The following is a 23,839-nucleotide window of genomic DNA, read 5'->3' on the forward strand; positions in this document are numbered from 1 at the left end:
TTATTTTCCATATAGCTTACTTTATGCACATAGCAAAAGAAAGCCGACTTAAGGATAGGCTATGAAGCTTGTATCCTTAAGCCCAAGTCAATAAGTCCATATAGCTTACCCTAAGCACACAGCAAAGGAAAGCCGACCTAATGAAACATCTTGGGGCCCTCAAGAGTCACATTAGGCCCATTTAGCTTGATCAGAGCTATTCCATCGAAATTCAATTCCAAAATTCAATTGCACCGTGACATAAATTCCATGAATCCAAAACATGGTAATCATATACCATTTCAAAACAAAATTAGATAGCAGCCATATTCCATAAATTGTCACATTAAATTGGTGCATCCATAAAACAATAACCAATGAATTCGGTGTACCATATATTAAAACCAATAAAACAATTCAGTAATAAGTAGGGAACACACTAGAGAATCCAAGTATTTTCAGAGGCCATTGTAGTTATCATTTTGGATACATGAAACTGATGAAATTTGATCGAATTCCAGGAATAAGGTCCTATTGAGGAGAATCGATTACTAACCGATCTAGCCAGACATTTAAGGTTGATATATTAGAATCCCATTATATTTTCGTGTGCATTAGGAAAACGTTCAGGAACCTTTATACATAATAATTCTAAATTCATATTTACTGCGAGTGATTCCATTACCCAAACAATCAGGGGTATTCAGGAATATACTTTGAATTCATAGGATTTCAGCCCAGTTGAACCAAATGAGATATTCAGAATCTTTTCCTTCTGCGTTACTTGTTTTTTTTCAAACATGACCGAAGTGATTTTAGATGAAATATAGAATCAAAGATTCAAGTCATTTACAATCTACGACTATCGATCATATTATCAAACAACTCGAGTTACACAACTCTCAAACTGATGCATGTCAACAAGTCAATTCATTATCCTTCCAGTGTATTCACTCTTTAATACCATAATGTAGATCCATAGATCATCCCCATAATCATCACTGAATAAATCTTCCAACGGTCTTTATTTCATTTCCACGTTTCAACAATGTCAGGAAATACTGACGTACTTGATCCATGGCTCATAACCCATAATGACAATTCATAATGTAAGTTCAACAGTATTTCCAAACTCATCAAATCACCTATTTAATCCTTAGTCATTGTTGTTACTTAGTTCGTTTGGTAAGCAAGTCTATCCCGATTACTTTAAAGTTTTCTAGAATAATTCAGACGTTTCTGAATTTCAAATACACGTTGTACTTCATTTCAGTTCAATTTATTCATATAATAAAGTCCTTCTGGTATTCGTGGTTGATTTGACTCACGAATACCCACTTATTAGTATTGTATGCGCTCTAGAGTTGAGCTGAGCCAAGTACTTCCAGAATTATCATCTATCCAAATTTGAGAAGATGAACAAACATTCAAGTGGTACTTATATCATTCAGGTAATGATATAACACTAACGTTGGTTGATCACTTAAACTGCGTTTCATAACTTTTAAGAGCAGTACAACATCCATGTTTATTTGGATTCCTTAATTAATCCAAGACATTTACTTATTCTAGGCTAATAGGGTATTTTGGTCATTTTAGTGCTCAATATTTTTCTATTCATTTCAAAGCTTGAGTATATCCATTCATTCCTGAGCTTGGTGACATTCTTAAGTCATTTCCATTCAAGGGGTATTTTGGTCATTTTACAATTCTATAATATTTCAATCATTTCCTTCAATCCGGTCTTCAGTCCTTTCGAACAATTCTGACAGCAGAATACCTCCGATAAATTACTCTTCAAGTATTTACTCCTTATTCGAATATTTTCGGGTTAATTGTCTTCTCAGATTTTACAAACGGAATATTATTAATTTTTCTGTACAAAGACAGGATCTTAACAATTAAATTCTTACTTAATCGAGTTAAGTACAAATCCTCAAAGTACTTTTTCATATAGGGTCAATTCGGACTATTTTATCTCTCAAAGGCATTTTCGTAATTTCTTAACCAGATAATTTCGGTATTAACTCTTAAAAAATAATATAATTTAGAGATCCTATGATTTATTGCTTTCTTGAACATTCTCTGATCTTGAAATGATTCCCTTAACAGACTTCTAGTATATTGCACAAAGCCTCTTGGAGTTAAAACTGATTATCCAAATTTTCTAAGCAAACTAGCATTCCTTATACACATATGTAGTTTTATCAGATCAATAAGTCTTTTCAGAGTTATTAATCAACTCACAGGGACAATTCTTATCATTTTACAATCTATGGGTATTTTCATAATTTTACCTAATCGATATATTCTCATAATTTATCATCAAATTACCTTTAATGAGATAAATTATAATCTACATATCCATGGTTGATTCATTTATCACTTAATTTCAGAACATGTAATTTAATTCCAACTGTCCTCCAATTCTTATAATAATAATCTGAGTCAAATTCAGTTACCTACTTTCTACCGCATTCGTATCGAGGTAGAACTTCATTAATTACACGTATGAGCCCAAACATTTTCATTCATGCATTTACCAATACCAACATATTCTATAAAGCATAAAGAGGTAGTAAAGTATTACCTCAATTTTCATGCCATATTAATCGACCATATAAATTCCATTTGAACGCCCTCGATCTTTAATTCAACTTCCAATATTTTCCTCACGATCCAGGCCATCAAAATTACTAACTCGTATCCAAATAATTTCCCTCGCCATAAAAATAACTAATTAGAATCTAAATAATAATTTGGGGGCTCAATTGGTAAAATTAAAAACTATTATGTCATAACTATAACCACTTGAAAACTAAGAGACAAGGTAAATATCTCACCAAACTTGGATGGCATACCTTGTGATTTACTCCTTTTTGCATGATATCAATAATTCCTCACAACCCACGTGCTTTGCTATACCCATTTACATTCATTTGTTATTATTTTCCATTACCAACTCCCAAACCTTGGTTGAGATAGCTAAATGATAAGCACTAAACCAGCTAGGAGAAGGAGAAAGCTGGTGGAGATTCCGAGCGACGAGACCAAACCACGCATAATTGATAAACGGCGATGGCTTCCCTCCTTGCCTCCCTAGCACGCACATCCCATGATGTTATTGGCTGTCCAAAGAACGTTGTATCTATGGAATTCTTTCAATGGTTCAAACCGAAGGCCATAGCGTTCCTTTCGCCTTTGGTTCGTGCTCCCATTAGAAGTTAGAATTCCCTGACCAAGCAAAGTACCAAACTCTTTTTGCTGATAGAAAGGCTTCCCCAAGGCTAAGGACGTGCATGTTGTAATCTCTTTCACATCATCAGGTTGATTCACAAACAATAATACTTCCCTGTACTGTTTCCTCTATTTCTGGAGGAAAAGAAAGAGAAGCGCGGCGTAGTTGTGAGTGGACGACGGCTAGGATCCCTAACAACGGCGGATTGTGTTTTTTTTTTAATCTCTCTTATGTTTCCAAAAAGCATAGTCAGAGGCGGTCCTTTGATGCCTTGTTCACTTAATCTTGCTCGAAGTTTCATCGACTTCATCACCAACTCATGAAACAAACATAGGATCGATCCCAAGAAAGCAAGAGAAAGAAAAATGATGAGGAATTCCATATCTTAAAGTAGGGTTGGCTTTGGTTGATTATGAATGCTCTGTAATATAAAATGATTGGTACTAGTATTTTATGAGATAACAAAGAAGATTGCAGACAAAATAAATTTAATTTACAGGACCCACTAGGCCACTATGGTACCATAAGATATGATTTATTATTTGGGGAGTTGAAATTATACATCATATATACATATAAAAAAATTCACATCAACCAAAGTCTGAACAAACCATGTGAATGCTATAATTAACTAAAACCAACGAAGGACACAATTACACTTAAAGTCCTCAATCTTTTAAAAAAAATCCTTGATAACCAGAATTTTAATTAGACTTCTTATACAAATATCATAAGATTTTAACTCATAAATTGGGGTGTTACAATGACACAACAGCTCAAGATGTCCACTGATTCCAGGACGCTTGGAATCACAAGGTAAACCTTCGTCTTAAACCGAGTTAAATCCAAGGGAGAATATCAGTGCCATCAGTCTCGGAGTGGTACAATAGTCGTGCCACCTGTTCCAGAAGATGAAGAAATTAAAAAAGGAAAGAAGAATGTTAACTCAAGATCCCAGAAGAAGATAGATGAAGTACAAATGGATCCAACGCCATCTCCCTATGACGTGCCACCATATTTTCCATCGAGGTTAGTAAAAAGGGATAAACAAGCTGAGGAAAAGGAAATACTAGACGTATTTTCGAAAGGTGGAAATCGATATACCTCTCATTTAGGTTATCCGAAAGGTTCCAAGATATGCCCGATTTTTGAAGGACCTTTTTACAACAAATAGGAACCTTTATGGGATCAAGAAGGTAAATTTAGGAGAACATGTCTAAATTGTTTTCCAATGAAAGTTGCGACAAAACTGAAAGACCAAGGTATGTTTGCAATACCATGTAAAATTGGTAAAGTTGGGATGAAGCGAGTCATGTGTGATCTTGGTACCTCTATTAATGTGATGCATGTCTCTGTTTATAATATGATCACTAACGAGCCCTTGAAGGATACAAAAATATCAATTCAGCTTGCCGACAGATCTGTCATTTACCCGGAATGACTCTTGGAAAATGTGCTGGTGGAGGTAATCGACTTAATATTTCCCGCTGACTTTTATATAATTGACATGGAGAATGATCGCACCAGTACTTCTTCCGATATTCTATTGGGCGTCCTTTCCTAAGTACTGCACACACAAAGATTGACGTAAGAAGCAGAATTTTGACCATGGAGTGCTTAAATTTCTTAAAGGTCCAACCTTTGCTTGATTTTGAAGAGGGAAAGAAGATGGCAAGAAAAGAGGAATAAGACAAAGCTATGATGAGGAAAAAGAGATGAAACAAATAGTGATATCATCCCAAATAATAGGAATCGGCCTTAGTTTTGAATAAATGGGATAATTGCTTACCTAGTCCCTCCATAATTGGTTCAGCTTAAAAACCTTACTTTTAATTCATATTGAGCTCATCTCAAGCCCAAATCAAAAGCCACTTGGGTCAAAAGCTTCATGGGTAAGGGAATTTATCCTAAGATCCAAATCGAAAATACCCTAAATGACATTACAAATATATATTTTTGATAATTAATTAAATATTATACTTTTGTTTTAGTAATATATGATGAATTACCAATAAAATTAATATTATTTCTTAATTTCATAAAGAATGATATTATAGAATCATTGAATATTTAAAATATACTCCTTACAATAAAATAAAATATTTTTATTTTAATGTTATATTTTTTAATATTTAATAATATTATTATTTTTAATAACTAATTAATATAATTAATAATATATAGTTATTATTTTAATAATTAATTAATATAATTTATAATAATTTTATTTTAATAAAATATAATAATGTTAATATTTTTATTTATAAATTATAAATATAACATCTTAATAATATTATTGATACAAATAATACTAAATAAATTATTCTAATATTTTAAAAATAATATTATTATTTTGTTAATAAATAATATTATTATTGTATTTGATGTTTATAATAAAGAACTTTTAAAATAATTATGAAAAAGTGGAAATGAATTACACAACATCATCCAAACACATAAAATGATTTCTAAAAAAATATTTTTCAAGAAATGTAATTTATTTTACAGAATTCATTTTCTGAAATCTGTTTTCCGTGAAACAAACAGACCATTATTATAATTTAATTCTAACAAGTGACATTATTGTCAGATCATATTGAATCATTGAGAATCGATTAATTTTATGGTTTATGATTTATATGATGAATTTTTTTATAAAAAGATAATTGCATAATTCGATTCTCCTGAACACCCTTCTTCTCTTCTTCAATTTTCTTTCAATTAGATGATAACATTTATTAGAAAAAATATTGAGTTAAGTAGATTAAAATTAATAAATGAACTTCCAATCAAATGATGACACCTATTATGACACTTTTCACTAGTGACATTTGTCATCATCTTATTCGAGGAATACTTTATGAATTTAATTTATATTAAGAGTAAATTAATAAAATGTGTAAGTAATAAACCATATGTGAAATTATACTAATTGTGTTAACTGAAAAATAACTATTTCACCAAATGTTAACATCATATGACATAATTGGTATTATTTAAAAAGTTAAAGTACCTTATTGAAAGATTTAAAAAATAATAATCAAATCAAAAATTTCATATAAATGGTCATAAAATAATTTATCCTAACTTTTAAGTCGAAAAATGCAAAACATAACAAATATCTTATTTTTATTTGATTAATATGAGGTAAATATAAGATAGTATTTGTTTAAAAATAACTTTTAACCATTTAATATTAAATGTTGATATCTCATATATATATATATATAACTTTCAACCACTTATAACCACACCAAGAGCCAAAAGGTAAAAATATAGAAACGTTGTATTTAATAATTTTTTTTATTATTTTGATAATTTTCCATCGAATATTTATTATTTTATTAAAATAAAAATAATCTATTAATTTCATATTTTTATTTATATCACCTAAACCCTATGTCAGGTATTCGGTAACATTTATATCATTTAATAGTGTTATAGGTATTAAATGCTGCTGCTGAATGTTCATTATTTGATTGAATGGAATATTATTCTAATGAATTATTAATTTATAAATTCCTTTCATATGAAATGTATAATTTTTGAATTTTTAATTAATTATATATTTACTAGTTTTATACATTATATTATTTCTAAAGCATCTATCAATAATTTTTTAATTAAAATTTAAAGAAAATCATAAAAATATATTTGTTTACTTTAAAATAATAGATTATTAATATTTTTAATATAATAATATTATAACTTATTGATTAATTAATATAAATTAAATATCATAAATTAATCTCATCATAAAAGTAATTCTCCTAATTTTATTTTTAAATTTATAATATTAAGATTTAAATCTATGATATTATATTGAAGATCTAACATCTACTATTATTATAACAGTTGATAATTGATAATATATTATTTTATAAATGATAATTAAATAATTTTTCATACTTAAAGGTCTAGTTTATAAATAAAAGAATTATAAATATAATGCTTATCTTTTTTTAAAAAAAAAAAAGCGGAAAAGCTTAAGAAATTGAACTCCGATCCTTCACGTTCTTTATGCTTTATCAGTTTATCTCAGAGAAAATATATAATTTTTTCTTTTATAAACTTTCTTTTTCCTTCGTGTGTTAAGGGGTTTTCTTGGATTTTAGAGAAAAGGACTAAATACACTATAAAAAAGTTGTTTTCTTTCTTCTCCAGGGAGTCTCTTTTTTCTTCCTACCCGTCCTGAAATCACTTTTTAAAAGGAAAAAAAAGTTATGGTTATTGCTCTTCATACTTGCAAAATCATCAAACGTTTATGTAAAAATGAACGGTGGAGATCCAGCTTTCAAGCTCTTCGGAAGGAAGATCCTGTGCCTGAACCTCAGATTCATTCTGGGGTAAGCTTAAATATATTCAAACTTCATTTCTTTTCATACATTGGTTTGATGTATTTGGTTTGCTTTTTTTTTTATGCTTTCTCCTGAAGTTTACTGCTAGTTTTAGCTGTTGTAGGGGTTAATGTTTATGGGGTTTTTTTTTATGATTTGTTGGAAAAATAGTAAAGCTTTGAAGCTCTGTTGTGCCCCCAAAGTTGAAGCTTTAGGACTTGAGACTTGTTTTATTTATTTATTTGCATCTCAAGTTTCACATTTTTCTTGTTTTATTGAAAGCATTTATGACTTTGTATTTTGGAATGAATCTGTTTGCTTCTAAGGTATAAATGATTAATTGTTTGATATGTTTTTTATACTATATAGTAGGGTTTTAAATTGTGGTTTAGGTCACCATTTTCGGACAAAACCACACTATAGAACCTTCGCTATTCTAATAGCGGACCACTATTTAAGAACTATTCGTACCTTAAAATCTGCAAATTATGCTTACTTTGTTCCATGTTTAGGTTTCTGTATTTCTTTTAAATGATTTTGGGGTATGTTTGTGTATGGAGTTTGATTACTTAGGGAACTCATTTGATGCCTCTTTGTCTTTTATTGAATTTTTCTTACACACGTTTCTACATAGAAAAATTCCATTTCTTTCAGGTAGATTTGTCCATTGTAACAAAATCAAGTGACAATTTGTTTTTTTTTTATGAAATTGCTTGAAATTGTTTTCCTGAAACCACATTGATCATTTTGATTTGATTTTTCCGATTTCTGAATCTAAAAACAGCTTTATAAAGATATATTTATATTTTTGTTGTATTTGGATGATGGGGAAAAACAGTTGGTCCAGCTTGATTTCTTAAAAGTTGTTCATGGTGATTCTTTGCATAATTACAGTCATTTTTTCTTCCATGTTTATATGTTGTTTTGGTTTTGAATTTCAGGATTTGAGCAGTGAGGTAACCAACCGGAAATCGAAACTTCAAAATCAAACATGTCCGGTGAGCTGGATATGTCCATTGTGGTGGAAAATGATAAGGAAGAACACCACCAAACTTGTATGAAATCAACTGAGATGCAAATAGACTCTAACCCCAAATCCGAACCTCCAGAGACGAACGGCTCTGATCAAGACATAGTTTTCAAGAAGCCAGACAAGATCCTTCCATGCCCGCGGTGCAACAGCTTCGACACGAAATTCTGTTACTTCAACAACTACAACGTCAACCAACCTCGACACTTTTGTAAGAATTGCCAGAGATATTGGACTGCTGGTGGAACAATGCGAAATGTTCCCATCGGTGCCTGTCGGAGGAAGAACAAACGCTTGTCCTTGCAATACCATCAGATCGACTCCCCAGATTCTGCTAATCAACAACTTGTATCTCCTTGCGAATCTGCAGCTGCATTAGGCCTTCCATGGGGAACGGAACAGTTCTGAAATTCGGTGCCGAAGCACCCCTTTGTGAATCCATGGAGACTGTCCTTAGCCTTGGAGACCAGAAGAGATGTGTCGAGACTGGTATGGTTGGTTCCGGAGATAAACGAGAGGAACCTTTTTCCGGCGGATCTTCAGAGACGCCTTGCAGCATACAGGGGAATGAATTACCCGGACATGTCATGCAAAGAGAAAGAATAGGTTTGGTCGGACCTAATGAGTGTAAGACACAGCATCCGCGACATTGCTATCCAGTTCCACCCTGGATTTTTCCAAATAACGTAGCTCCGGTGGCAATCGTCCAGTATTCTTCCGATCAAATGAGTGCAACAAATAGTAATAATTCCAATGCAGTGTGCCCTACACCATTGGTGGCTGCTCCTGGATTTTGCCCACCAAATATACCCTTACAGTTTGTGCCTGCTTATTGGGGATGTATGCCTCTATGGACCGCTGCTGGGGGAACCGTATCATTCAATGGCTCCAACGGTTGCCTATCCCCGTCATCCTCGACTAGCAACAGTTGTGGCTCCGGCAATGTTTCGCCTTCACTAGGCAAACATTCCAGGGAAGCAAACTTGGTTGAGGACGAGCAACCGGAAAAATGTGTTGTGGTTCCAAAAACACTAAGAATCGATGATCCAAATGAATCTTCAAGGAGTCGGTATATGGGCAACATTATGTATTAAACCTGAGAAGAAAGATCCTTTCCGAGGCAACAATTTAAATGCCATTGAATCCAAAGAGAAAATGCCGGATGACGATCATATTTTCGAATCAAATCCTGCAGCCATTTCACCTTCTCAGACATCCCAAGGGAGCACCTGAACATCTTTTATAATATTTTCCCGGAAATTATCGAATCAACAAATTTCCCGAGATTATCGAAGGAACAAATTTCCTCTGACTAGGTAAGCCATGTATCAAGTCTTCCTTTGACAACTCTCTATATGGTAGAAGAAACAATGATTTTGAGTGGTGTTTGTCATCTGCGGCCTATTTTAACGAAATCGCTTCATACACTTTCTTGTTTATATAAGATTTTTTTTTTAATTCGAGTTGAGATATAATTAAATTATTCGAATTTGATGATCAATTTTTTATTCATTTAATTACTTGAATTCGATTATGTTCGTTTATATTTAAGTTCAAATTCAAATTTAGATTATCGATATTTGGCTTGAGTTTGGCAAAGTATTATAGAACAAGTTTGATTTCGATTTGAGAATTGAGATATAATTGAGTTATTCGAGCTCGATTAAATTTGATTAAATGTAGTATTTATATAAGGCCTATTATAAAAAAAGTGTTCTAACTATAATTAAAGTTAACTTTAGTTGTCTAAAAAAAAAATTCGTTAAAAATAGATTTTTAATATTTTTTCAGTTACGGAACTAAAATAATTTGTCTAGGAGCAATTTGCTAAATCGTTAAATACCAGGGTCTTTCTTCTCATTCAAATTTCATAAAATAATTGAGTTTTTAACCTAAAATTGTTATTCAAACTTCAAAAATCCCCCGACTGGAAAGTTCAAATTAGGAAATTTAACCCAAAACTTTAATTTAATCTCAAAATCAAAGATGCCCAAGTAATTTTTATTATATATATATATATATATATATATATATATATATATATATATTAAGAGAGATTGACGTAAAATTTATATAAGGGGATGAATATGGACTTATAACATTTCAGATGACGAAAATAGATTTTCAACAAAAAAATACATATAAAAAATCTAAAATATATAGTAATTTTATATTTTCAGGGAAGACAACCGTCCTCACTACTCCGCCTAGGCCTATCAATATATATATATATATATATATATAAATTCAAATATTCAAAAAGAAAAAAATACAAGGTCAACGAATAAACTTTCTTCCAAATATGATACGATTGGGACAATATCATATATAATAAAAATCTCATCATAATATTTTAATTGTATACATCTTTAAATTTTAAATGAGATAATATTATCATTTAAATATGCTTTATTTTATATCTTTTTAGTTATTATAATATTAATTAAATTAAGATTAAATTGATTTTTTTAATACTTAAAGACACTATTATATTATTTGTATCGAGTTATCCCTTAAAATATTTTTCAAAACATTTTATTTTCTCAACAATAAATTATTGCACCATTTATCTCATTCTATTAACTTAGTTAAAAATAAATCTCACTGACAAATCAAAACATATCACGTCACTCATTAATATTTAACTTTTTATATGAATGAATAAAAACCAATTAATAAAATAAATAATATACCAAAATTACCCCTTCTTTCCTTCCCCATTCTCACCTTCAGCGTCAAACGCCAAGTTTCCCTTACCCCCAACACCACTGTTTTCCCTTTCTATTGGTCACTCTTTTCTCAAGATTACGAGAGGAATCCACATAAAAAAGAAGCAGCTGGAAATTTGGGTTCATCTTCAAGTGTTGTTCAAGTCCCCGTTTTCGAAACCAACGAAGAAGAGCAAACTGATAGGGAAACCAATCGTGAAAACGATTTAGAGTTCGTAGAAGAACGACGACTCGGTGTGGGTGGTTATACAGGGAGTTTAATCGAAGAGAAACTTGAACAAATCGAGGGGAAGCCGTGAAGGATCATATAGATCACGATTCGCAAACAAAGAAGAAGAGTACCGGAAGCATCTGGTCGGCCGCTTCAGTTTTCAACAAGAAACTGCAACAATGGAGGCAAAAACAGAAGCTCAAAAAGATGAAAAATGGAGGTGGGTCGGTTAGATTGCCAATGAGAAACTCTTTAAGGAGAAGATCTTGTGATATAGATCCGATGCTTTCATTTGACGATCCAAGGTATTCAGTCGATGAAGCATGAGCTTCATGGGATGGTTCTAGTATTTTCCAAGTTACAGTCATGAAATTGAAAGAAAAAGATATCTACAATTTAGCAAGCAATATTGAACCTTTCTATAATTATGATAAAATCCCACAATGAAAATGCATCAAACCCATGTCTGTTTTTACATAATAACTGCATGCATAAAAAAAGGGCAGCTTCAGCATATCGAAGAAGAAGATGGACAGCTTCGGTAAGTTGAGGAGACAAAAACATCTTCAATTTAATACAAAGAGGCAATGAGGCAACGGGACAATTTAATAATTGTATAGGTAGACATCATTAAAATATGATTTTTATCATATCTCAATCAGTAAGTTATTTTTTAACTTTGACAACCATAAATTTTTAACGAAAAAAGAATAAGTTCTGTACATAATCAAGTAATCATTTTTAACTTTTAATAGTTGTGGACTCAACAAAATAGTCTCTTATAATCAGTGGATCATTTTATAATTTTTAATAGTCAGGGGACTCATAGAGCAGTGCTCTATAATCGAGGGACAATTTGTTTGCTTACCCAAAAGTTTAACAGCAGAGAAAATGGTATTGATGGCTGAAAATGAAATATTATTAATGCACGATTTTTTTTTAATACAAATGAAAGAAGCATTAGTAGAACTCTAATCCATTAGCTTCCTACTCCAGTCCCAGTAATCTCCCTGAGAGCCTCAATAAACGCTTTCATGCGGGACTTGAAACAGATGCTTGCCAAAACGAAAGAGCCCAAGCTAATTTCGTCAGAGTGTCCGCGACTTTACCGCACTGGCGTGGAATGTGGTAAAAAGATAACTCATTCTCTTCACAAAAGTCTAACATGCGATGCAAGGATGAAGCTCGTAGTCTCGGATTCTTAGAGATCAAAACAATAACCCCCTTGTTGTCCGTTTCCACTATATCCTCCTTAACTCAAGGTCCCAAGCAACACGCAGACCTCTAAAATTCCCCACACCTCCGCATTTAGAGTTGTGCAGCAACCAATTGACTTAGCAAAACCCGACATCCATATCCCCTGTGATCTCTAATGCCGCCGCCGTAAGTAGCTAAACTAGAATCCAATCTTCTAGAACCATCACTGTTAAGCTTGAACCACCCGATTAGTGGAGGTTGAACCACCTTCTAGATTAATATGGAATTTTCAGCTTGATAATTGACGCTAGGAAATAAATGGTGCATTTGTAATGAATGTGGGGAATGGCTGAATTCAATTTAATAAGGAAAAGCCATTTGATTGGTGTCAAATTCAGGCTTTATTAGCAAATAATAGAGGATTAATGGCAAGTTCGGTAGGAAAGAGCGTAGAATTCGTGTTCCTTTATAAAGGATTTTTCTTGTATTCAGTGTAGTTATATATAATAAATGGTTCGTATCTAATTAATTTTATAATTTGATCTCGTAGTTAAAATCAAGCATTCTTTCCTTTTGTTGCCAAGGTTCGGGTCTCTCTAAAACCTCATCTCTATTTATTTTATTTTAGGTATTTAATAAAAACTAATTATATACTGTCGTAATCGGTTTTCGTCCGGGCACGAATTTTTTTTTTACTTGGCGGGAAAAGTAATGTGAATAAATGACTTTTAAAATAATTTGGGAGTCGCTATCGGCCTTTAGGGTCAGGCAGGTCGAATACCTAAAAATCATCTTTTAAAAGAGTTTTTAAGAAAACATCAGTTAAAAAAATAAACTGATATGCGTTTTAACCAAAAATTCGTTCTTTTAATAATAAAAAAAAGATTCGTGGTCGGTACGTTTAGGGAAGGATTAACACCCCTACAACGCCCAAAATTGGTACTTTTTAATTAGAAATTGTCTCTATCATTAGAAATTAAAAAATTCAAAATATTTAATTTATAATCATATTATTTTAAGATAAATTATGAAAAATATAATTTATATTAATTTATAAATAAAATATTTATTATTTAGAAATATCAGAAAATGACTTCTAGGTGCCTTAAGACAGCTCTTTTCTTTGTATAATTAATAATTAATTATAATTTATTAAAATAGGATATTTAATAAAAATATCAGAAAACGGACTTCTAGATGCTTTTAAGACATCATTTTCTTAATACATATATTAAAATATGATTATTAAAAGTAATTTATGAAATATAGTTTTTTAACAAATAAACAAATATTATTTATTATATATATATATTATATAGATAATAAAATAATGAAATAATAATTAAAACATTAATAATAATAATAATAATAATAATAAAATAATATTGCAAATAATGATTAAAATAAAGGAAATAAAATATGGTATTAAAATGTAAAATATTAAAAATCATAGTCAAAAATAAAAATTAATGATTAAAATGTAAAATTATAAAACTAGAGTCCTAATTCGAAATATTATAAAACTTGAGTGCTAATAGGTGATTTAACCTAATTAATTATAGGGATTGAAATATAAATATAAAAATATGAGGGACTTAATATGTATTTTATCATATATATATAAAATCAGTTAAGGACTAAAATAATATATGTGAAATTCGAAAACCGAATTAAAAGAATTTAAAAATTGATTTAGTGACTAAAATATAAAGTTACAAAAATGATGGACTGCGGATGGGGTTTACCATATGTGAAATTACACAGATACCCTCACCAAAACGGCGTCGTTTTGATGAGGGTATTTATACCCATTTAAGCCGGCCCTTAAGGGCCATGATTCATTTTTCTTGTTTCATCTCTCTCTAACTGAGAGAGATGAAATTTCTCTCTGTCATCTCTCTAAAATGGAGATAGAGAGACCACCGGCCGGCAGCCGTGCTCCGGCGTCGACCACGACCGCCGGCCACCGTGAGTGGTGGCCGGAACTTACAAAACCATACCAAATCAAAGCTCTTTTAACCTAAAGCCAAATTTGGTATCCTTTTCCTACAACCCCATAGTATTTTCCTAGATCTAGATTTTACCTTCGAAGTTCGAAGGTTTCCGGCGACGTTTCGAAAGCCTCCAATGACAGAGTAAGCTCTCTCTTCTTTTCTTCTCTTTCTGTTATATTGGCTGCTGTGGGTTCGTGTTCTTGTTGCTGTCTGTTGTTGGTGGTTCCTTTTTTTTCCTTCTGTTGGTTGCCGTTGTTGTCGTTTTTCGGTTCTCCTTCCCCTTTTTTGTTGCAGGTATGGTCGATGGCTTTTATAGCCATCGACGGTGTGGCTCTCAGACCGGTCTCAAATGGTGACCCTAGGTGAGTCACCGGACTATGGTGGTGACTCATCATAGGGTTTTAACGTGGGGAAGAAACGAGGTGCTTCTGGAGGCTTCGGTTGAAGGTGGCTTCGTAGAGGCTTGGCAGCTGGCTGAGATATCGACGTGGGGCGGCTGGAGGCAGAGGCGGCGGCTGTGGTCCCTAGGGTATCATAACCCTAGGGTTTCTTGTTGGAGAGCTTTGGACCGTTGGATCTTGCCAGATCCAACGGCTGAGATTGAGGCGGCTGGGATGAAGATGCAAGAAACCCTAGAGTTTAGGGTTACTGTTGGGTCTCCACTTGGGCTTAAATTGGGCTTCAGGATCTGGGCCCTTTTGTTGGGCTTCTGATGTAATTTGTAATATATATATATAATAATAAATAATATATTATTATATAATAATATTTATAATAATAATAATAATTTTAATAATAATAAACGAAAAATTAGTGTTTACAGCTGCCCCTCTTTGCTCATTCTTGTGTAACAAGAATAGAGCAAAGACGAAAAAACAATAATTTTCATTTGACTTCTTTGAGTAAGATGAAATGTTGAAAACATCATTCCAGAGGTCTTAAAAACATCATGCATTGAAGGGCTTACAGATGACCCTAAGTCTTTGAAACATCAAAAGCTCCCGAAGGCGTTTTGGAAACATCATGCACTGTAGGACTTACAGATGACCCTAAGGCTTTGAAAACATCAAAAAGCTCCCGAAGGCTTTTTGGAAACATCATGCACTGTAGGACTTACAGATGACCCTAAGGCTTTGAAAACATCAAAAGCTCCCGAAGGCTTTTTTGGAAACATCATGCACTGTAGGACTTACAGATGACCCTAAGGCTTTGAAAACATCAAAAAGCTCCCGAAGGCTTTTTGGAAACATCATGCACTGTAGGACTTACAGATGACCCTAAGGCTTTGAAAACATCAAAAAGCTCCCGAAGGCTTTTTGGAAACATCATGCACTGTAGGACTTACAGATGTAGGAAATAGTTTAATAAGTAAAAAAACTAAGGAAATCGTTTTCTTACTTTTCAACAGTTTCAATTTAGAAAAGATAAAATGAAAAACTATGGAAATCGTTTTCTCATTATTTTCAAAATACAACATCAAAAGCTCCCAAAGGCTTTTTGGAAACATCATGCACTGCAGGACTTACAGATGTGGGAAATAGTTTACTAAGTAAAAAAACTAAGGAAATCGTTTTCTTACTTTCAACAATTATTTTTAGAAAAGATAAAATGAGAAACTATGAAAATCGTTTTCTCATTCTGTTTGTTTTTTTCATTCTATTTGTTTTTTTTTGTTTTTTTTTTGAAATAACATGTTGATTGGGTAACATGCCCCAATCTCAAGATAATGCTAATTTTTGTGGATTACTTCCATCTCTTCTTCAGATGTTTGCATGATTCCTGTATTTGTGGTTTTGAATACCTTCTTCGTGTAAGGTATTTTTTACCATGAATCTTCTTGTTCTTCTGAAGATATGTAAAATTTCATGTTTGAATGCACTCAGATGTATCAATGTAATTCATTGTCTATTGTAAAAATGATATTCTTATGAATGCATGAATGTTGATGCAATCTTCATTTGACTTCAAAGTGGTGAACTTGGTCTTTCTTCACTTCATCATTTATTGCCAGGGTTATCTCAGGATATCAGTGTAGAAACTTATGCTATCAAGCTTTCATTTCTGCAGAATCATCTGATCAACTTATATCTTTGCGTCTTCTTTGCTTCATAAAAGTCTTAGAAGAAATGTTTCATTTATGGAACTCTTGCCGTAGTCAGAACTATGACTTTGATGCCCCATTTTGTCTTTGATAAAACCAACCTTCTTTGCTTGGACTTGTGTAGAAATCCAATAAAGCTTTCATCTTTGAAAAGAGAATCTATCATCTTTAAAAAGAGAATCTATCATCTTTGAAGAGTGTAGATGTAGAGATGTCTAACTCAGCGGGGATTAATTAGGGGAGTAGAGTCTGTTCTGATTTGACTTTTGAAACACATCATAAGGAGAATTTATTTCAATTCCTTTCATGTCCCCATATTTAAATCAGATCTCGAATAAGGCAACTTGGACCAATATCATGTCGAGATGCTTAACAACAACCTTTAGTTCAACCTTAGTTGACCCCATTAGTTTCTTGTTTAAAATTTCAGCTCTCCTTGGAAAGAAATCTTCATTATATCTCACTTCTAATCTTGGGGTTGAAAAAGACAAACTTCATCTTGGATCAATAAATGGAAACCATATGATTGCAACCTTGGTTCAGCACTATAATCACTGGTTCGTAAAACATTTGACAATACATTCATCTTTTCCTGTGGTTTCTGCTCGAATTGTTGGCCAATGAAGCATTTGACAACACATTCATCCTTTTCTGTGGCTTCTGCCAAGATTTCTCAATCATTGAAGCTCTTTGCCTATTGTTCAAAGATTTTGTATGATGTCACAAGACCATTTGAGAACAAAACTCAATGGGGATACAAGTGATATGTTGGTATGAACAAAAAGTTGGTCAAATTCACAAAATGTGCTGGTGTCGAATTGAATACGAAATACCAACTGATCTTGATATCATCTCTTGCAAAGGCAAATGTAATACTGATTATGTTTTCTTCTATAACTGAGTGTTATAGAAAGTAGAAATACTTCAGCTATAGGATCCATGTACATAACGATATCCGTAGAATTCTTGATGCTGGGGATGAAATGCACATGATAAAACCCCAAAATAGATAAAAATTCAGTTCAGTATGGCTGGCAATGATGACCCTAGTAACAACGGGAATATTTTTAATTATCACTGACACACAAAAAGCCAAATTCAAAGCTGAGATCTTAAGGAACTGAACCCTGAATCAAGTAGTTTGCCTAGGGACCATCTTATTCATGCAATCATGATGTAGCTTAATAAAGAACATGCTGTCATGTGACACATGATTTAAGAAGATTGGGTATTTGAAACCATACTTGCTGAGTAAATATTTGTTCAACAACATGATCATAATGTAACTGTCTGATGAACGAAGCAATTATGTATAGTCAGCTCGACTGTCACTGTTTCACCATTTTCATTCTTCATATCTTTCTATCTTATTGGAAATATTTTCTCAAATCAATGATCTTTAACACATGATGATATGGGACTTCAGCATGTCCCAGTATTTTGCTGATATAAATATTCAGGATACATCAACATTCCCGATTCTGATTGAAAAGGGTTTTCAGTATGCCCCAACATTTGTTTATTGTTAATCTGAGCCTTCAAAATACCCCACATGGATCTGTCTGAAGGAACCTTTAAAATGCCTCAACATTTGCTGATACAGATGCTAAAAGTATGTTCAACATTACTTCTTGTTGAGATGAGCCTTCAAAATGCCCAAATATTCATATTGCTGTGAGCCTTCAAAATGCCCCAATATTTTATTTCTGGTTGAAATGGGCCCTCAAGATGTCCCTCTAGATCTGTCTGAATTGGGCTTTCGAGATGCCTCAATATTCTGCTTCTGATTCACTCTCAATGTATGTTTGACTAGAATATCATGATCCCCACGAGGTCCAATTTTGACAATGCATTGTGGTGGATACTTGTGGCTTTATTCATGCCCCAAATATGTTTATCTTGAATATTCTCATTCTGGTGTCACTAAACAGTAGTATTGTCAAGTAACTGGAGAAATTCTCTTCATGTTGTCACAAACTTAAGAAGTACTCAATCATTATAATAGAAACGTCTGAGATATGTGTCTTCTGAATGAGGAGACCTTTTTATGTATCTGGAGGGATTTAGTCAGACAGAGTAATATAAATAGCTTGGTGATCCGTTCCAGGATGACACAGTGGCTTATCATCTTTCAGTGAAAGCCATCTCTGAAATATACTTTTCTGTGGGAGAGGAACCAATTTATGTGGACAATAATTTGATGCAATAGCAAGAATACATATACAGTGGTGCAGACTCATCAAAAATCCACATCCATGCAACATGTTTATTCTGATAACAACTCATCTGATTATGAAGTGATCTTTCAGGATAATTTCACAAATATTGATAGTTCTTCTGATATTGAGAAAATCCTGAATTCTGATTCTAATGAGGAGAGTAAACTATTATACTTGACAAAAATGGGATTTTCAGAGGCTGAGGCTTCAATAGCCATGTAGATATGTGGTCCGGATTCATCAATTGCAAAGTTGACAGATTTTATATGTGCTGCTCAAATGGCTAAGGCTACTGAAGGACTTCTTTCAGTAGAAGATAGGAATTCATTATGCAATGACCCCAATTACAAGCAAAGGCAAAACTTGGGCTATGATTTTTGAAAAGGAATAAGCAGAAGAAGCTTGAAAAGAATCTTCTTAATGAAGATGATCATGCAGCTCATCTTTTAATTCTAATGATTGGTTATGTGGTTCCTACCGAACCAGATCAGATAACTCAAAGAACACTTCAATAAGATGCTATTGGGCCTCCTTATTTCTACCATGAGCAAATTTATCTTTCAAATCTAATGATTGGTTTTTGGGGTTCATACCAAACCAGATCAGATAATTCAAAGAACACTTCCAGAAGATGCTATTGGGTCTTCTTATTTCTACTATGAGCACATGGCACTTGCTCCAGTTAATGTTTGGACTGGAATATCATGGTACTTATTCGATGTAGAGCCAGAATTTGTAGATTCGAAGCATTTTCATGCTACTACACTGAAAAGGGCTATATTCATAATTCTGCCAATTGAGAACAGATTTTCTTTTATTCTGCTTCCTCCATGTGTTGATGTTTTTCCATTGACAAAGAAATGATGGCCTTCCTGGGATCCAAGAACAAAGTTGAACTGTTTATAAACATGTACAGGAAGTGCCAAATTGACAGAAATGACCTGTAAGGCTCTTGAAGCTTATGACAATGAGCCACCTTCGAGTATCCAGAAGTATGTTCTTGATGAGTGCTGAAAATGGAATCTGGTATGGGTTGGAAGGAATAAAATTGTTCCACTTGAATCTGATGAAGTGGAAATACTTCTAGGTTTCCCTAAAAAACCATACACGAGGATCTGTATAGAGACATGTTCCATGGTGGTTTCATTGTCCTGTCTCTTTTCTCTGGGATCAATGATGCAGAGGTTGCCTTTTACTGTCTTGGTATACTTTTGAAAACAGATGTGCAAGAACTGAATGATGATCGGTTGGAGCAATTGATGTGTAGTTTTGTTGAATTCGACCTTGTTGTCGGTGACATCCATCATCAGGATGAACTAGATGATTTTTGTTGGTGCATTTCCTTGTAATGATTGCTACAGTGACTGTCTCTTCTGCTGTTTCAATATACACACTGCCATATCCCACTCTTCCCTAACCATGGAAAGGTTTAGTTGATGGTAAAACTGGTTATCTCAACTTTTGGAATCCTGTAACCAATGTTATAAAAGGCCTATAAGGGTAGATTATGTTCCAATGTCTTGTTCTGTGCCATAAATCCTCAAATCCAAATTTAGCAATCTTCTGAAGGATATAATGGATATAATCTTGTCAAGGAAATTGATCAGCATGGAAAAGGCAGCAATGTTGTATCAAGACTTGAACCAGTATCACGGTATAACCAGAGTGCAGGTAGTGACTTGTTCATGGCTCTATGATGTAATCTTCTAGAGAACATGAATTAATGGTTGGGGAAAATAATATGTCTGGTGATGCTTATCGCCCTCAATATTAAATAAACGATAATCTTTCTTGATGAGCTGCTAATAATGTCATAAGAGAGTGTCACAAGTTTAATTCTCCAGACTTTCTGGCTTCTTGGACCATTTGCCTTAAAAAATGTGAAGTGCTTCATTTTTCTGACCTCGTTCATTCTTTTTCTATAACAGAGGTAAAATAAGCAACAATTGCTTCAAGGACCTTCCTCATTTGAGACTGTCCTGTTTGAAAATGTTTTTTCTCCTTTCTTTATTGAAGAATGAAAGAATTTTGCAAAGTATTACCCCTTTCAGGTTCACAATATAATCAAATCATAAGCATGAATTCAAAGAATATCAAAAGAATCAACAACTCTGTAATGTTTGAGAATTATAATTCTTTGACAAGTATCAAGATTTGGTTTGGTTTCAGGATGACTTCCTATTTGCTATGGTTATATCTATTTAAGATGTCACTCATCTCTCGCTCTTTGTGAACTTTGTCACATGTCTTACTTTGAGGACTTGGTATTTTAACCGGATGTGTACAAAATGATGCAACTAGGATTGCCAATCACTAGACCTTCTAGAATCCTTCCATTTCAATTCTCTGGAATCTTTCATTTAGACTCATCTAATCAAAGTAGTGCAAAAATATCGGTCTAAAAATGAAATTTCTGAGTGATTGTGTGAAGTTGACTATAATAGGTGTTTCACAACTCCCTTAGTCTATCTCTTAACACATTTGCCATTTTGGCTAGCTGAATTCAGCTTTATTGTATATAATAATCACCTTTATCAGGTTAATTGAAACTTATCCATAAAGCCGGGGCTATTAACCAATTCCTCTAGAGGGACAACTTTATTATATATAATAATATAATGGGTTGGCTGAATATTATCCATAAAGCCGGGGCGATTAACCATTTGCTCTAGTGGGACAACTCAAGCTTTATTGTATATAATAATATAACATGGCTATCCAATTTCTCAAGTTTGTTAAGAAGAACCTATTATAGTCTAGGTGTTTTGGTGGAATTCAGAAAATCTCTTTGTTAGAGTTCAATTCTCAAACAACTGACTTAAACTATATTTACCTATTTGCAAAAATTATGTTCATCATCGAACGTCATCAATAGAAAAATACTCTAGTCGGTTTTGTAATGTAATACACCAATGATGCCCCATGTTGTACGCTCCTATATATAAATACCAAGCCTTTTTGTAATTCCTTTCAATGGGAGTAGGCTATCTCATATTTGTATTAGGATAGTGTTTGGGTGTATTTCTTCTGAGGTAAGGTCAATGGTCCTTGTTTTTCTGGTTTTCAATCCTGATATTCTGTCAAAGATTATAACTCTAATCATGAAGAGCTTTTTAATCCAGTTGATATTAAAAAAAAATTGCAAGATTGCAAAATTGACTAAATGCTCATAACCTTAATAAGCAACACAAATTTATTTATTGCACAAAAGGCGGAGAAATGAACAAAAAACAAGTTTAAACAAGATGTTGAAAGTAGAAAGGTACTACAGTGATATATAACACTTCCACTTATTTATTTTAGCATGCCTCATTATTCCTATAATGTTGGGTATGTAATAGGATCAGGGTTCTTTTCTTCATTCGCCCTCCCATTTCTTGATCATTTCTTGTGTCAAAACCCCTTTGTCAACAAGCATCTCAATTTCTTTTAACAGTGGCCTACAATTGCCTATAGAATGCCCCTTTACCCCCAAGTGGAAATTACAAACACTATTTTGATCATAGCTATGAGCAGAAGGGTTTGATATCACTTTAGTTGGTCTTGGTGTGATGTATTGACCTTTAACCAAATGAGGATACAAGTCTGAAATGGAAGTTTGGAATACTTCCAAAGTTTTTCTTGATCGCATGACTTTCTTTGTTCGATCCGAACAGTTACTTGCTCTTTTTCTTTTGCAATTGCGGGGATTATGGATGCAACATACATTCACATCATCAGCTTTTGTTTTCTGATCCGTCGGGCTCCTGGATGTGACTTTTGAGTTTTCTTCATTAATTACATTCTCAACTAAATCTCCACTTGTCACAAGATTCTCGAATTCCTTTGTCGGATTTGCCTGCATTAACTCGAAGAAAGGCGCTGGAAGGGAATCACGAAACATACGTGATATTTCTTCTTCTAATATGGGAGGTTGAACTTGTGCTGCCACTCCTCTCCATTTTAAGGCATATTCTTGAAATATTTCATTGGTTTTCTTCTTTACTCTTCGAAGATCCATACGTGTTGGAGCTAAGCCTTTAACATACCTATATTGTTCCAAAAATACATCAGCTAGATCTACCCATCTCTTGATCTGTTCTTGGGTCAACTGATTGTACCAGACTACTGTTGGGCCAACAAGACTATCATGGAAAGAGTGAATTAACATATCATCAGAACTTAAATATCCTTCCATTTTTCTGCAAAATATTCTCAAATGGATTAAGGGACAACTGGTGCCATCATATTTCTCAAAATCAGGCATTTTGAAATCATGGGGAATAATCAAATCTAGAACCAAGCTGAGCTCTCTTGCTTCTAATTCTTTGTGGTGGGTACTAACATCTTTCATGTTTCTGATTGCTTTCTCTGTCCTCTTGACTCTCTCCTCATATTGTGAATAATTAATGAGGCTATTCTTTGGGTTTAAGTGGGATGCCCCAGGGTATGTTATCTTTCTCGACTCTTCAATTTGATAGCATGATTTCTCTTTAGCATTATCTTCTTTAACAGATTCCATTCCCTGAATAATTTGATCTGATCCATCTGGTACTGAATCTGACGTTTCTTTCCTTGTATCCCGAGGTAACGCTGTCAATTGTTCTGGCCACTGGTCTTGTAGTCCCTCATAAGATTGCTCCATTGTTTTCATGATGATGGTAAAGTAAAATGAATGAATGACCTTGGTTTTACTGTTACAAAACCTTTCATTAATTACTTACATGTTTTTATATTTAATGTATATAACAGTAATAAAAAAAATGTAATGTAAATACGAAAATGCATAAATGCCAAAAATAAGAATGCAAACTGTGTAATGCAA

General features: G+C 33.0%; 1 pseudogene; it reads left to right on the forward strand.

Annotated features, from left to right (window-relative positions):
* Positions 1 to 7,433: 7,433 nt before the first annotated feature.
* LOC120148659 lies at positions 7,434 to 9,994 on the forward strand (annotated as a pseudogene).
* The last annotated feature ends 13,845 nt before the right edge of the window (positions 9,995 to 23,839 follow it).

Source organism: Hibiscus syriacus, unplaced genomic scaffold (assembly GCF_006381635.1).
Source record: "Hibiscus syriacus cultivar Baekdansim isolate YM2019G1 unplaced genomic scaffold, ASM638163v2 tig00110984_pilon, whole genome shotgun sequence".
Lineage (NCBI taxonomy): Eukaryota > Viridiplantae > Streptophyta > Magnoliopsida > Malvales > Malvaceae > Hibiscus > Hibiscus syriacus.